The following is a 13,294-nucleotide window of genomic DNA, read 5'->3' as shown; positions in this document are numbered from 1 at the left end:
TACCCCCAAGATTCCTCCTAGCTCGAACATGGTGAGTTTGCCCCTCAGTAGGAAGCAGTGCATCACATCCTGAGGGGGCCCTCCCCATTGGCTGCCCCCTGGCTCCTAGTTCTCAGGCCAGTCATCAAAAGGGCAAGAGGCGCCAAACCCATTCCAGGTTTTGGTCAGTCCTCCCAGAAAGCCGGTGGGAAAGTGTTTATTCATGTGGGAAATCAAATCGCCGGGGAGAGCCACATTTCCCAGCACATGAGTATGTAGGTCAGGCTCAGGGTTTCTTCCGCATGGCCACCCTTTGGGTATCTGAGGACAGTCAGCAGTCCTGGCCCCTGCCCCCACCCCCTGAGCCTTCACTTGGAGTCATTCAGTCAACCCATACGTTCTAAGCACCTGGTGCGGGGGATCCCATGATGAATTGACAGACCTTTCTGCCTGCTGTCTGGAAAGGGACCCATGCAGGACTAGGACATGGCCTCTGTGCTTCCTAAGACCAGAGCTAGGAGAGAGGTGGGCAGGTGGAGAGGGAGACAAACACCCCCACACACCACGGAGCAGGTGGCGATACCTGTACCCTGAAGAGCTGGGTGGTGGGACAGGACCAAAAAGAGAAGCCCGTGTTCGGGGGAGGGTGCGCCGGGTGTCCCCAGCCTGAATCCAGACTCTCAGACTTAGGAGCTGTGGCTGGGACTCAACAAAGGGCAGCTGTGAAATTCTGAGAAGAGCCAAGGGGAAAGGAGCCGAGAACTGGGTCTTCCCAACTCTGCCTCCAATTCTAGGAAATGGGAAGAATCATAAAGTGAAGTGTGATGAGGCCTTCAGATTTGCCAAACTTGTATGGAATCTCCAGGCTTCCTCCTCTCACATCCTCCTGCACCCCCCCACCCCCCAGCACCAACCAAAGGGGAAAAAAAAAAACCTTCTTGATTTTTCCATGTGTGTAGTCAGGGTAGCTGAGAAACAGCAGATTCTTACGTTCCTGGAAAGTTGGGTGCTTGGTCCCTTGCAGTCCTTTGAAAGATATGGTTCAGGGTCTTCCTAAGAGAAAGGCAGTAGCCTCAACTCAAAGAAGGAGGCTTCCTGAAGGATGGGTACCTTGCTCATAATTCCTATCATGGATATAGAATTTTAATAAATAATCCTGCTTACTAATAAGAACAAAGGAGCCACTTGTCTTCCCCAGCCCATCAGTCTAAGAGCAGGAGACCGTGGCATGGGAGAGAGGAGGGTGGTGAGGTGGGAAAGAGGAAAGGTAGACAGAGCTAGCATCCAGTGATTCAGAGCTATTCCAAATTCCACTTTCTGCCTTCCAGCTGCATCCCAGCCGCTTCTCCTCACTAGTATTCTGTGCCAGCCAAATTTCGGTACACACAGTGTTGCAGTTTAACCAGTCCTTTTAAAAATCCTTTTTTTTTCCAAAATCAATGTAAAAATATTCTGTGGTACAGAGCAGATTTGATTAAAAAAGGAAAAGGTTGCCTGAAATATGCCCCCCAAAAATTGAGCTAATGGAAATCTCATTCATTATTTAATCTCCTGCTTATCTGAATAGGACCAGAATGGAATCCAATATGGCATGTGCAGTGTTGTCCTGGAGAGCAGACAGAAGGCAAGGAGCAGGGGAGGGAAGGACAGATGCAGACCTGCCATTTCACTTCGTATATTAAACCAGGCTGCAGGCTGTGAACCAGGTTAATAACAATATTTATTGTTATTAATGCCTGAACATCCTAACGTGTGCGTTTGTATGTATGTGTGTGGGTATGTGTGTGTGTATATATATATATATATATATATATATGTCTACACACACATACACATATATATACATATATACATACATATATACACACACGTACACGCCTGTACACATGCACACACACATATTTATCTGGTATCCATTCTCTTGTGTTACACTGTGATTCATAAGCTACCACACTACTGGACTTTATTAAACACAGATAAAATTTGTCTCATCCAGCAACAGCCCATGAAGCGATGGGACCCAGGAACGGCCAGGCAGGTGCCATGTCTGCTCACTCATGCTGGGCTGGCAAAACCTGCCTCATTCTAAAAAGAGCCTGGCAGGAACTGGAGTAAATATCCAGCAGCCCTCTCCCTGGAGTGATGTTGTTGGGTAGGGACAATGTTTTCGGAGAGTTTCCCGTGTGCCCAACTTTATGTACACCGGTGCCTTTAACCCCCATAGCAGTTCTGCAGATAATATCATCCTCTCTGTCTTGTAAGGGAGGAAAGTGAGGCACAAAGATGTAAGGAAACTGGCCCAGGTCCAAAGAAGAGTAAGCAGTAGGTCTATTAGATCCTAAGGTTTGTTTTCTTTTTTCAATAAACCATGCTGTCTTTCCTGAGGTCTAACAAAGTGAGGTCTGACCTTCCACCTTTGCTTGGATAGATGACAGACACATCAGCAGCTCTCCCAGACATTCCATTTTGTTCAGACTGGTCTCCTTCACCCCCTCCTAGACAGGCCCACCTTGAATTCCTGGCTTTCCCCATTCCCCCACTTCCCCACAACCCCATAATACCTTTCCTGGCTTTCTTCCAAAGGTCCAATTCCTCTACCTGCCCTACCCAACTTCTATTCCCTGAGGTCTAGCTGCTGAGCACCTGATGAGTAGAGGGCCCTGCACTCAAAAGCTGCATATAACAGGCAACATTAGGGGTTTTCCTTTTCTTCAACCCTGGCCCACAATGGAGCAACCAGGAAAATATTTTCTTCTTTCAATGTGCTTTGTGCTTGGGTAACAAATGGGTCAGGTATATCGGGACAACAGTTGCTCAGCAAAAGGCCACCCTCCAAGTTGTCTATCTGTAGATGATTTATCATGCAGGTCCTCACTGGCCGCACTGCTCAGGTTCCCCCAAGGTCCAGCAGCCCATTCACCCTCTTTTCCATTCCAGCAAGCCCATAGCGCAGGACCGTCAGCCTAAACCAGATGGATAGGGACGTATGTGGGAGGCAGAGAGACCTTTCCCGTAGAAGGCATGTTTTTAGTGAGCTATCCTGTGGGCTTATGCTGGGGAATCTCTCCTCCCTCTTCTGCAGTCCCACTGACCGAACTGAACTGGGGTGCATGTGTGGGGCTCCGAGGATAGAGATGGGATGGGTGTGTCATCCCATCTCTGCTGACTGCTTTACCTCCTTTAAAGCCAACCAGGGACAGCTTTCCTTTACTCCTCATATTCTTTGAAATTCAGTTTGGGCTGCAGGGGAGTTTAAAAAAAAATAAAAATGGAGCAGGGCACCAAACACCCTATGAAACAACTCAGCGAGGCAGTTTCTCCAGCGAACCTGCGTCTTCTATCTTCTGTGACAAAAAGATTTATAGCAATTTTTTATTAAAAAAGAGAGAGAGAAAGAGAGCTGCAGATAATCAGATCTGAGGCTCAGAAATGGGAGCGTGGGGGTGTTATGCATGTAAGTTATTTTAAAATATATGTTAGGTTCGTGATGGATTTTTCCACTCCCGGCTGGAGGGGGGCCAGCCCAGCCCCCCACCACCACCCCATGCCTGGCCTGAAGTGATGGAAATGATGTGTGAAGGGGACAGACAGGGACAATGGGACCTCCCCCACTAATATCTCACAGGCACTCTCCCTCCACAGCCAAAGCCCACCGCCCTCTTCCCTCAACAGGTAGACAGGGGACTCCTGCTTTTAGCGGGAAGAACATAGCCACAGGTTCTTAAAACTGAAAGCAATCTTAGGGACCCTCTGGTGTTGAGCTAAAGGCCTATTTTATAAATGAATTAAATGATGGTTATAGAGAGAAGGCTTCCCCTGCATTTTGGAACACAAAGATGGGCCTTGCTGGCCTTGTTGGTAAGGTGTACACATCTCTCTGCTAGTTCTCTAAATCTTCTCAGTCTCCTGCATCCCGGGGCAGAGCCCCTCTTTGAAGGAAGGGTAGAGGCAGGAAGTGGCGTGTACACCACAGAGAAAGAACTGGGCAGAGGTGGCGGGATGGTTACCCAGTCCTGAGACTGAGCAGAGCACACCTTGGGTGCAGAGATCTGAACTAGCAGAGGAAGGGGCAAGGGCAGGAGGGTGGGGGAGATGTGATCATCCCTGTGGATCATGCCCCTGCCTGAGGAAATTCCTCCCACACAGGAAGGCCCAATTCCATGGGACCTGTGGACAACACTGCCAAATGACTAGACATTCAGCTGTTAGTGAAAATGACAGGATGACAACGTGGAAGAAGTGTCTGGAAAACATGTCCTATGAGGAATAGCTGGAGGAACCAGGAATCTGAAGGAAAGGACACGGGGAGGGGTTGGGGCCTGCTTTCAGACCCAAGCCCAGCCAGCTCAGAGCAGAGAGTGGCCCCATGGGTGAACGGCTGGGTGCAGGTGTATGATGGACATTTTTTTGTTTTGTTTTGTTTTTTTACAAGGAATGTTTGTTTGGTGGGACAAATAGCAAAGACATTTTAGAGGGTGGGACAGAACTAATAAGAATGCTGAGGCAAGGAAAAGCATGCGACAAGGGATGGGCAGTGCTTAACCCCAAAATGAGTGCTAATGGTGGCATGCCAGCCTCCAGAGCAGATTAACAAGGAAGATGCTAGAAGGAGGGGCTTTCTGAGTGCCTTGGACCTCACTGTTAGGGCAGCCACACCTCCACACTGGTCTTGGTCACAAGGTGTACACTCTCCATCCTGGCTCTCTGCTTTCTTGGGGTGCCTCTGAATCCTCTGTGAGCCGAGCTCCCCAAGAACCAAAGTGTATGGGGTGAGAGTGCTGGAGCAGGTCGAGCCAGGTGGGCCTGGCTGGAGTGATGTCCAGGCCCAGGCACAGCCCCCATGTGAGATTCCCATGGCTTCGGGAGGGCTCTGGGCATCCAACTGTGCACGTGCCCCATCAGGCAGGGCCTGGACTCCTGTTTTCCAAGTTCCCTGCCCTGTGTCTATGCCCCAGATCCTACTCCACCTCTTTGCCAGTGAGTTAATAAGCTGAAAACAAACACTTAACTCCAGAGGTGCCCGGCATGAAGGCACTCCAGGATTTGGAAATGGGGGGCCTCCTCTTCTGTGGGGTGTAGTCTGGAGACCAGAGAACTCCTCCACTATGTGGCTGAGACCTTCTGCTTCCCTTTGGGTTCAAGAACCGGGCATGAGCTGAGCAGGAGCTTCAGGGGTTGGGGGATGTGCTCGAGGTCACGTGCCTCAACCTCTCCAAGTTGTAGCTGTCTTGTCTATAATGCAGGGTTAATGAACTTGCTGGCTCAGGCCTGCCCATGGGGCTGTTTGAGGAGTAACCGTGACAAGGCATGTGAAGGCCTGGCCGGGCCCCAGAGGGGAATCCGGGAATGGTGGTCAAAGCTCCCACTTCAGGTGGAAGATGCTGACTGTAAAGCACCCTGAGTGCCTCCTGGACAGATGGCCTCACAGCGGGGGGCAAAGCCACGCCAAAGCCAGCCATGGGCACTGAGAGCCCTGAGGTAAGGAAGTGGACCTCTGAGAATAGGAATGAGAATTAGGGCTAAATCCAGGGGAGTCTGTGTAGCTGAGACCATCTCAGAAGAGGGTATGAGCAGCACTAGCCCAGGAGGCCCAGTGGCTCTGTCCCAGCCACAGCATCTGCATGACCCTGCACACATCATTTCATGTGCGCTATGTAAACTCCGACACGTATCACTCACGCTTCTGCCTAGGGCCGCCCTTCTGCAAAGGGGAACACACACCTGCGCTGTCCTGCCTGTCCCACGCCCTCTCAGCCCCACCTCTAGAGGACTGCACACTGTCAGGCACAGCTGGGCCAGGCCACACAGCAACCCGGGCCCCTGCCAGCACACACACCCACCACCCCCTCGCCACATGCTGTCACACGGAGTCACATGCAAACATGGAGTCACATGGCCCTGTCCCTCCACTCCAGCCATTTGTCCCCAGCCCTCCCTGTGGGCCTTGTGTGACTGGAGGAGGAGCACAGAGAGCCACAGGGGAGGGGTGGCCTCGCCTCCATGGAGGGTGACTCCTTGCGTTATTTTTAAACATTCCCCTCATTTGCTAAATGAGGCTTTCGCTCCCAGGCTCCCTTTGAAGCGGCTGCTCCTCTTATGGAGGGGGGCAGGGAGACAGTGGCCTGACAGATGCTTAAGAAATTATAGGCGAAACTTGCTGACTCAGGCCCGAATTATGTGCTGTCCCGGGACTGTGTTTAGTCCAATGAGGACTGCTGGCTGGCCCGCCCTCCCCCAACCCCAGCCCTCTTCCTTCTCTCTCTGCCTCTCTCCCCTCCTCGCCCCATCTCTCCCCTCACTCTCACTGTCTCAGATTAGGCATCTTTGCCACCTCCTCCTTCCCTTCCTCCCAGCCCTCCTTCCTGGGGCTGGAGAGCCTGCCCAGTGAGGGAAAAGATGCCACCCCCACGGAGCCACAAGAAGCCGCATGGGGCCCTGTGCATGCCAGGACTGGGGCCTGTTCAGGCCATGCATGGAGGGTGCGGAGGGCAGAGGAAGGCTGGGGGAGAAGGGCCCAGGGAAGGCTCCTCAGAAGAGGGGTCCTTGAGCTAGGCCTGCAGGAACCTTGTTAGGCTGTGGAAGGGCACAGGGCTGCCCAGAAGAGAAGGAACAGCCCTGGCCAGTCCCCAGGGCAGAGTAAGCTAGGTGTGGACAAGGTGGGAAGCTCTGTTATGGGGGGAGAAAGATCTTTTTGAATTTCAGAAGTTCCTTTTGGCTTGAACTTTTACTTACTCTTTGGCTTACTTATTGTCTTTCTCTTTCACCTTTTCCACATTCAGACTCTGGCTCTTTGCTGGAATAAAGAATGACAAGGAGCTTCTACCCCCACCCTACCCCACACCCACTTTCCACCTGCCACCTCCAAGCTAGAAGGATTGAGAAGGGGCTCCCACTCAGAACACAAGGACAAGAAGAGGGGGGTCCACCCAGGCTCAAAGGGGTTAGAGAAGGGGCAGCTCCCTGGGGTCCCCCTGACCCTGGAACCCTGGAAACAGATAGGTCCATGGAGGTGAGCAGTGGTATATGTTCCAGGCAGGTGCAATAGGAGCGTTTAGGAGCAAGAGCAAGCATCCTTGGGGCCCCAATGCCTCTTCTCCCATGTGGGCAACCTGAAAGATGGATGGTAATTAAACTGGAATGCAAATTAAAGTGGTTCAGACCAAACACTTATGGATTCACCTCAGCAGCCTCCCTGCTCATCCCCAGCGGATCATGTGTTCACCGCCTCAGCATGAGAAGGGGCACATCCCCTCCAGGTGGCCTCAGAAATAAAAAAGGAAGGAAGCCCAGAGGTAGAGTCCAGATGCCTGGGTTTCAAGTGAGGGAGTTGGAGGCCCAGAGAGCTGCAGTGATTTGTCCCAACTCCCCAGCAAACTGATGGCATACTCAACATTAGGTTTTAAAGGCAGACAGCCCCAAGGAGACAGTGGGCTATAACCAGAGAGTGATGCACCTGAATAGGCAGGAAGACCTGGGGTCTGGCCCAGGCCTCCTTATGGATCATGCCAGGCCCCAGGTCAAGCCAACTCAGGGCTTGAAATGCAATATCCCTTTCTTGAGCTGAGTAACCTTGCAGCCCCTAGGGAAGTGAGAGGCCAGCCCTGTGTAAGTATGCTTTGGTGGGAAGAACGCTGGATGGTGTCCTTGTCTATCTCCCCATTCAACTATTAGCTAAAGGCTGAAGGATTTCTGGCTCATGGCTGGTGTCAGGGAAGTCTCAGATCCATGTCATGGAGGGGTAGAACATTGCCTGAGCTGGGCTCTGTGGCTCACAGGCTGGGAAGTCTTAGGCAAGCTCCTGGATGTTTCTGTGTCTTGGTTGCACTCTCAAGAGAACTGGCTCATAAGGCTGTTCTGAGGACCAAATGATTTAATGCATGGACAGCCCTTGACCTGTGCTCAGTGACCTTCAGTTAGTATTGGTCTGTAAGATGGCCGGATCACACTCTGAAAGGCACTTTCCTGAGTCCTTGCCCCACAAATGCAGAGCTCACTGCCTCTTCCATGAAGCAGTGTTGCTCATCAGGAGCCCAGGACAGGGCCTCCACACAGTAGGTGCTTGCTGAGCTGCCAGACACAGCCAACCACATGAAAGGTTTCATCAGCTGGCCTTGCAGTTCAATTTTAAAGGAGAGGATGACCTGGTGGGAGAAGGGAAGTTGCAATGAACATCTCCATGTCCGTCGCTTTCTTTTCTGAGTGAAGAAGACCTACCTACAACCATCTGGGGGTCCAGCAGAGGAGTCACTGGAGCCTGAGCATTCATCCCAGCTGCCAGTCCAGGCCCCCATCTAGGCCCTGCCTCACAGCTCTCTGGGAACCAGTGGAGCCCAGCAGAAGCAGCCAAGGAAGGACCCCCACACCTACCCCCACACCTACTCTATTCTCAGAGCCAGCCCCCAGGGCCCCTGCCAGGCCCAACACCGCATCAGAAGGGCCCAGGCCCCGCTGGGATCAAGCTGTTCCCATAGTGACACACAAATCAGCCGCCCTCAGCCCTGTCATTTGCCAGAACCCAATTCATGAGCCTCTAATCAATAATTCAGGCGTCTCCATCTGTGGAAAACTCGGATTTGGCCTAATTTCTCTCATAAACAAAGAACATCATCTGCTCATAACAGTAAAATAGACACCAGTCAAATTTCTCAAAAACTAGAGATTCCCATGAACGGCATTCATTCTGGGTCTGGGATGACAGAATCCAGCTTGCCTTTGTGAATACCGTGGGCAGGCTGGGTTGAGAACACAAAGCCTGGTGTGGGAAGCTGGACTGGGCAGTTGGTTCAATGAAGAAGAAGAGAATGTATTTTAAGTGCTCCAAATATATGGTTTGAAGACCAACGGATGGACCTAACTACCAATGATTCTTCTCTGTTTACTGGAATTGGCCCTCTGATCTGTTTCTAAGTAGTATTTGCTGAAAGAACATGAATGCAACAGACACATTTCTTTGGAGATATTCTTGAGTGTAAGGCTTCTCCAGAGAAATAGAAGCTATATACACGTGTGTGTGTGCACATGTGTATGTATATGTGTGTACATGCATACATATATATACATACACACACATATACATATATACACACATATATAAAGGTTTATTAGAAGGAATTGGCACATGTGATTGTGGGGGCACTGGCAAGTCTGAAATCTATAGGGCAGAGCAGCAAGCTAGAAACTCTCAGGCATGAGTTGAAGCTGCAGTCTTGAGGCAGAATTTCTTCTTCCTCAAAGAAACCTCAGTTTTGCTTTTAAGGCCTTTCAACTGATTGGATGAGGCCCACCCGTATACCCTCCTTTTACTTCAAGGCAAATACTGGTAGATGTAGACTGTACACCTAGATTTGTGTTTGATTAAATAAGATGCATGCTACAGCCTAGCCAAGGTAATACATAAAACCAACAATCTCATCAGTTTGCCTCCGGGATTTGCCTTTCCCTCAGCATCTATTCTCCCAGTGGACCTAAATCAGTGAGGCTCATCTGCATGGGTGAGAAGCGAAACATCAAGGAATGATTGAGCCAGAGCAGACCCTGGAAAGGATGTGCTTAGGGAAATTGGAGCCAAAATAACTGAATTGATTTGCCCAAGGTCACATAGCTAGTTAGATGGGCAAGCGTCTTACTGAATCAGGACCACAGTAGGCTCACCTGCCACGTGAACCAACCATTTTTGCCTGCCTGCCTCCAAGTCTAGGCAAGGTCCTGTACTATAGGTGTGCAGCTGTTACAAACCAACCCTGGTTAGTGGACAACTGGTGGGTGTATCTCAGGCACTTTGTGTTTCTGTTATTTGGACCCTTCTAGAGCAACTGTTGTTCAGCCTGTTAGTAAAAGCCCCCACAGGATACCAGGCATTGTGTTGGTGATTGTCGTAGTCCATTTTTTGCTGCTATAACAGAATACCTGAGAGTGGGTAATTTATAAATAATAGAGCCTTATTTGGCTTACAGTGGGGAGGCTGAGAAGTCCAAGGGCATGGAGCCAGCATCTGTTGAGGGCTTTCTTACTGCACCCAAGGAGGAAAAACAGAAGGGGACACAAGTGCATGAGGCAGAGAGAAAAAAGGGGGGCAAACTCATTCTTTTTATCAAGAACCCACTCTCACAGGAACATTCTAATGATAACGGCATCAATCCATTCACCATGACAGACCCCTCATGACCTAATCACCTCTTAAATGTCCCATCCCTTAATATCATCACAATGGCAATTAAATTTCCAGTATGAGTTTTGAAGGGGACAAACATTCAAACCACAGCAGTGATCAACAAGTATTTCTGAACAAAAAACGACTGTGAGCATCTCCTGTGCGTTATTCACCTTGGGTGCCCTATCATTTGGCACAGTGCCTACTACAATAGAAATGCTGACCTGAAAGGGGTTTCCTAGACTGAGAAGCAGTGGGCAGGCCTCACCCACAGGTGGGAAGACAATTGGCAGGACAAAGCAGTCACGTGTGAAGCATGGGCAGTTTGAAATCTATATGCACCCCCGGGATCTCTGTAAATCCTCTCAGCCACTCGAGGGGATGTAGCCACCTCCATCTTACAGTTGAAGAACCTAGGACTTGGCAGGAGAAGGGATTTGTCCAAGGTGGCTGGGTCCATGGTGCGATCTCGAGTGATCGCAACACAGTGCCCTGCCTGCTAAGCTCCACCACTCTCCGGAACCCCCATGCCTTGGAGAGAAACAAAGACCAGAGGCCTCAAGCAGTGTCAGTGGCTGGTACGTGTCCCTGGCCCTTTCACCAACAGGCCTCCTTGGGAGGACCTCTGTGGGCCAGGGAGGAGGGTGAGATGGAGGGATGGGCTGCAGCCTTATGTCTCAGCAGAAGGCCCCTTTGACGGGCCAGTGGCCTCACTCCTGGGCCACAGCAGGAAGCCTCCTCCCACTGCCCCGAGGCTAGGATCTTCCTCAAGATCAGCAGGATGTCTGCTCCTCAAGGTCCCTCACCTGCCAGAACCACATCATGGAGCAGCTATGTCTGTGAGGCACAGTCCACGAAGGGAGATTCCTTCTCTCTAAAGGTCATTGTCCACAATAGAACAGTTCTGCTCCCGAAACCTACCCTCCCAGGACAGGACTTTCACTGTCATCCTGGCCCTCTTTTGCCCACTTTTCCAGCCCCCTCTCCCTTCTGACTCCAAACTCCAGAACTTTAGAGGAGGAAGTAATTTGGCCTGGACTATTATTGAAAGGGAATGGGGGAAGGGGTCACAGGCTGTAAAATCTCTTCTGCCTCCTTCACTCCCTCCCAACAGCAAGGGCCGGCAGCTCACTTGACACACCTGTCCTCCCTGAAGGACCTGCCCTTCACATTCCAGATGGGCTCAGGGCCCCTTTACAGCCCCACTGCCACAGCTGTTGCCACTGACCCAGGCCTGAGTGGGGAGAGACCAGAGGGAGGAGGCAGACCTATCGTCAGGATAGAGGGTGAGAGGAGCCCCTGCTGGAAAGAGCAGAGATGACCTTGTGTTGGAACAAAGCACATCCAAGGATCCGCACCCCCTTGCCCCCGCCCACTCCACCCAGGGTCTGGGGATGGAATTCCTGGGAGGTACAGAGCTCAGATTCAGAGATTTGGGTTCGAGCCCCAGCTCCACTCTACCCCAGCTGAGACTGGACTTCTCTGATAAAAAGCCAACATACCCACCTCACAAGCTTCATGTACAGCCAGTGCTACTTACAAATATACAGTGTGCCATAAGCCAGGAGCTGGTCATCCGTCACGCATGGTTTGCCCACCCTGGGCCTGGTTTCTGGGCAGCATGACTTGTGCAGCTGTAGAGGAAGTGGCCAGGAGTAGCTCAGAGCCCAGCCTGCCCAGCCTCCATCCCTCCCCACCCATGGACTCCCCAGGACTCCTCCATGCAGTTTAGGGATCCCAACCAATCCCTTCAATCTGCAGATGAGAAAACCAAAGCCTGGAGCTACCCAGATGGTCCTGGGTACCCAGGGCAACCCAGATGGTCCTGCCCTTGCCCAGCCCAGCTGCAGTTTAGAATGGAAACTCCTGGGGGGCAGGGATCATGGCTTTGTCTAGCCTGGCCCCAAGCCCCAGGCCTACCACAGGGCCTGGCAAATCTCCCTGAATAAATGAGGTGTCTGCCAAGATGCCCTGTGCATGAAAGCACCCAGGCTCTTTAAATGGAGGGTGAGGGGCTGGTTGTGCAAGCACCACAAGGAGTTCAGAGAGTCGAGAGGCAGAACCAAGCACTGAACAGCTGCTTTGTGTCTGCAGAGAGGACAGCAGCAGTCCTTATAATGTCTGGGAGGCATGAGGGTTTGTGGGGAGCTGGGGGTGACAAAGGCAGTGACATGGGCTGAGCCGCCATCCGCTCACCTCCCCCCTGGGCTCTGGAGGCCCAGTGTCCAGCTGCCACACAGGCAGGCACACCAATAGCTTGGCCAAAATGAAGACATCCAGACACAAGCCTGCACCCTCAGAGACGGAATCCTGGCTCTTGCTCCTTTAATTAAGAAAAACAAAAGATATGAGCAGGGTGAGTTTGCCTCAAACATGCTGGGGAGGTACAAAGGATAGGTTCTTGGCTTCCTCTAGGAGGGCTGTCTGGGAGGAACACACGTGGTGGCTTGGCTGTGCAGTCACTGAGACTGAGGTCATGGGTTCACACCCTACAAGGTGTGGGGGAAAGAATCCAAATCTCCTATCCCAGACTGACCCCAATCATAGACTCAGAGTGATCCTAGTTTTCTCCAGTCACCCGCCTCATCCATGCTGTCTCTTATAAGGACACTGGCAAGACAGTGCAGCTGCATTCACTCAACCAGGGCTTACTGAGCACCTACTATGTACCAAGCTTAGTGCAGAGGACACAGCTGTGAGCAATGGAAACACCTTGCTCTCACAGCGGCTCACCTTATCAGCCTTTATCCCTGACTCACTCACCCTGGTCTTTTATTTGTTTCTGTTTGTCTGTTTTTAATCCTTCTGAAAACCTATTCCCATCTACCATCTTGAGACATGTTTTCAATAGCCAAAAATTTACAGATGGAAAAAGGGCAGCACAGCTAGGACAAGAATTTGGATCTCCCATCTTGCAGCAACACATTGTTCAAGCTCTGTAGCATGTGCTGTGTGGTCACAGGCTGCACAAGAGCACTGAGGCCAGGAGCCACAGTGGCGTGTGGCTGTTGGCAAGGCAGGCAGAGGTACTTGCAACCTCACATCCACTAGCACATCCAAATGCATCTTTGCTGAGTCCTGAGAGAAATGTGAGAAGTCAGAGTCTTCTTGCAGTCTTGTACTTATGGACAGAGAGAAAGAACCCACAGACTAGACAGAATCCTT

The 13,294-nt window shown here is 51.3% G+C and overlaps 1 protein-coding gene and 1 long non-coding RNA gene across 51 annotated transcripts in view; one reads left to right on the top strand and one right to left on the bottom strand.

The window, feature by feature from the left end:
• Nucleotides 1-13,294, top strand: part of CELF4 (CUGBP Elav-like family member 4) — a 323,167-nt gene that overhangs the window by 156,290 nt on the left and 153,583 nt on the right. The window lies entirely within an intron of this gene.
• The window catches only part of LOC129394554 (uncharacterized), a 39,599-nt gene continuing 37,869 nt past the window's right edge, over nt 11,565-13,294 (bottom strand). The window contains exons 3-4 of the long non-coding RNA XR_008621838.1: nt 12,326-12,452; nt 11,565-11,763 (exon numbers count right to left, since the gene is read on the bottom strand). This is a non-coding gene — a long non-coding RNA (uncharacterized LOC129394554). The remainder of the gene's footprint in view (nt 11,764-12,325; nt 12,453-13,294) is intronic.

This window comes from Pan paniscus, chromosome 17 (genome assembly GCF_029289425.2).
Source record: "Pan paniscus chromosome 17, NHGRI_mPanPan1-v2.0_pri, whole genome shotgun sequence".
Taxonomy (NCBI): Eukaryota; Metazoa; Chordata; class Mammalia; order Primates; family Hominidae; genus Pan; species Pan paniscus.
This window is presented reverse-complemented; position numbering and strand designations above follow the sequence as displayed.